This window comes from Arachis stenosperma, chromosome 6, assembly GCF_014773155.1.
Source record: "Arachis stenosperma cultivar V10309 chromosome 6, arast.V10309.gnm1.PFL2, whole genome shotgun sequence".
NCBI lineage: Eukaryota > Viridiplantae > Streptophyta > Magnoliopsida > Fabales > Fabaceae > Arachis > Arachis stenosperma.
The window spans coordinates 28,127,863-28,131,050 of NC_080382.1; the positions used below are offsets into that span (position 1 = coordinate 28,127,863).

General features: G+C 39.0%; 1 non-coding gene across 1 annotated transcript; it reads right to left on the reverse strand.

Annotated features, from left to right (window-relative positions):
* Window positions 1-2,884: 2,884 nt before the first annotated feature.
* LOC130937026 (small nucleolar RNA R71) lies at window positions 2,885-2,988 on the reverse strand. The gene has a single exon (XR_009068264.1). It is a non-coding gene; the product is annotated as a small nucleolar RNA R71 (small nucleolar RNA).
* Window positions 2,989-3,188: the final 200 nt, after the last annotated feature.

The window sequence follows — 3,188 nt, forward strand, 5'->3', positions numbered from 1 at the left end:
CATCTTAGGCTAGTTTCACTAGCATTTTTCTGTTAGTTTTAGTTGTTTTATGCATTTTCTTGAGCTTAATGTAACCAAGAATGGTTAATGAATAACAAAGCAATAAACCATCCAAACAGTATGATTTTGATGCAAATTTCATGAGTTTTAGTTATATTACTTGAATGCTATGAATGAAAGATTTCTCATGAAATTTTTGCAAGACTTTGATGCAGTTGTTTGGATGATTTCAGGGAAGAAGAGGCTAGGCAAGGAAGCAACCAAATCATAAAGGAAGCTTGAATATCACAAGTGGCGTTTAACCTCCAGTTTAACCTTAAACTGGAAGTTAACGCCAGAATTGAAAGCACCAGGGAGCATTCCCACGTTTAAGCTCCAGTTTAAGCTTAAACTGGAGCTTAAACGTGTTCGACTATTTTTTCTCCTCCAGGTTGCTTTCTCATTTCCACGTTTAAGCTTCAGTTTAAGCTTAAACTGAAGCTTAAACGTGTTCGACCCAATTTTCCTCCAGGGGTTGCTTTCCTCATTTCCACGTTTAAGCTCCAGTTTAACCTTAAACTAAAGCTTAAACGTGTCGACATTTCACACTCCAGGATTGCTTTCTTCCATTCCCACGTTTAAGCTTCAGTTTAACCTTAAACTGAAGCTTAAACGTGTTCGACAATTTTACCTCCTGGAAGTGTCTGGCGTTTAAGTTGAAGTTTAAGCTTAAACTTCAACTTAAACGCCACTAATTGAAAAGGTTTCTGGGCCAAGAATATTGCAGTTTAAGTTAGCATTTGAGCACAAATATTAACTTAAATACTCTGGTATGAAACCCAATTGAATATCATGGTTATGGGATTGGGCCTGAAGAATTGAGGAGTCTGGAATTTCAATTTGTTGAGTCATGTGTCATTACTTGATTATCACTAAGTTGGCTCAATGAATGTTGCAGAATTGGATCAGCAGCCTCATCAGGATTATGGATCATAAACCCAAAGCAAAAGGAAATCAGGAAAAGGCCTCAAAGCCCAAGAAACACAACAGAAGCTCAATTTAGAAAGTGTATAAATAGGATAGAATTTAAGTTTGAAAAAACCTTTTAGAGACTTTGGGGATCATTTTGCTAGTTTTCATCTTTTTGTAATTGAATTCAGAGCTATGACTCACTAAACCCCCTTTCATTGGGTTAGGGAGCTCTGTTGTAATTCAATGAATCAATAATAGTTTTTATCTTCTTCTTCAATCTTTTCTCTTGAATTTTGTTAGAAAGCTTCTCGATCTAATTCCATTGGATAGTTGTCTTGGGCAAGAAACTATCCATAATTGGAATCCTTCGGAACCTTGGGAAAGGAATGGAGGATTCATGCTAGAGAAGCTTTCTCACAGTGAATTGGATTGGGGTTTGGATGGATATTGTGACATGTAATCCTACCAAATTGTGGTTCATGAAACTGTGTGGTATAATCAGTGATCGAGCATCATCTCTTCTTATGAACATTTAAACCAAGGGATTGGGAATTTGTTTGTTTTAGAGAGAATTGGTGAGCCAAGGGATTGGGATCCAATCATATAAGATTGCCAAGCAAAATTCAATGAATGCATTGGTTGAGGAAGGGATAAAAATGTTTTGATTCGGAGATCTCAATATCTCCTGAAACCCAATGAATTCCCATTTCTGATCTACACTTTCTCTTTACATTCTGCAAATTTAATTCATGCAATAACCCCGATCCCCTTTTAATTTCAGCAATTTAGCTTCTCGCTCTGTAATTCATGCAATTTAAGATTCCGCACTTTCAATTTCTTGCCATTTACGTTTTCCGCCAATTTTACATTCCGCAATTCTCATCTAAATATTGATTTCGCTCAACTAGAACACACTTCTAATCCAAATTGCTCACTCAACCAATCCTGTGGGATTCGACCTCACTCTATTGTGAGTTTTTACTTGACGATAACCGGTGCACTTGCCGGAAGGAATTTTTGCCGATCGTGCAATTCCTAAAATCGTGGCTATCAAGTTTATAGCACATCAAGTTTATGGCGCCGTTGCCGGGATTGGTTTTTGATTGACAATTCTCAAATTAGAAGTTAACTAGATTGAGCATTTTTCTTGTTTTGTTAATTCAGTTCAAGTTACTTGTTGAATTTTAATTTCTGCACTCTGTTACTTGCTTTCTTTCTTTATGCCTTTAAATTCAAGCAACTAACTCACTGAGTCACTAACTATTTGAATTAATTCCTCAACTGCTCTAACCCTACTCTTCCATTAACCAAGAGTATTTCACTTGTTTGTTGCCTGTGCTGTGTTCTTGTATGACAGGTAGGAGAAGAGGGACATCAACTCCTCCATACACCGAACCAGAGAGGACCCTTCACAGACTTAGAAGGGAAGCAAGAGGGAAGAGAGTACTGGGAGAAGAAGAATCTGAAGGAGAATCTGAGGACAATTTTGAGGAAGCTCTAGATCTCAACATGGATAGAGAAGTTCACAACCATGAGAGGGCTGATGGAAACAATGCCATTCCCGAGAGGAGGGTTCTTGGTTCATACATAAACCCAACCTCTGGGAATTGTGGTAGCAGCATTCAGAACCACCCATTCAGGCCAACAATTTTGAACTCAAACCACAGCTAATATCACTGGTGGAGGATCATTGTTCATTTGGTGGAAGTGCTAATGAAGATCCAAACCAACATCTCACAAAATTCCTGAGAATTTGCGACACTGTGAAGTCCAATGGAGTCCAGGAAGATGCCTATAAACTGCTCTTGTTCCCATTCTCACTTAGGGACAAGGCAGCTAAGTGGCTGGAATCATTCCCAAGGGGGAGCCTAACAACCTGGGATGAGGTGGAAAGCAAGTTTCTGGCACGTTTCTACCCCCACAAAAGGTCAATAGGCTTCGATCTGAGGTTCAGACTTTTAAACAACAAGATGGTGAAACTCTCTACGAGGCATGGGAGAGGTTCAAGGAGTTGACAAGGAAATGCCCACCAGACATGTTCCATGACTGGGTGCAATTACATATTTTCTATGATGGACTTTCTTATGAATCAAGGAAGGCTGTAGACCATTCATCAGGAGGTTCATTGAACAGGAAAAAGACTGTGGAAGAAGCCATTGAAGTGATTGAGACAGTGGCTGAGAATGAGTACTACTATGCTTCAGAGAGACACAACACTAAGGGAGTCATGGAGCTGA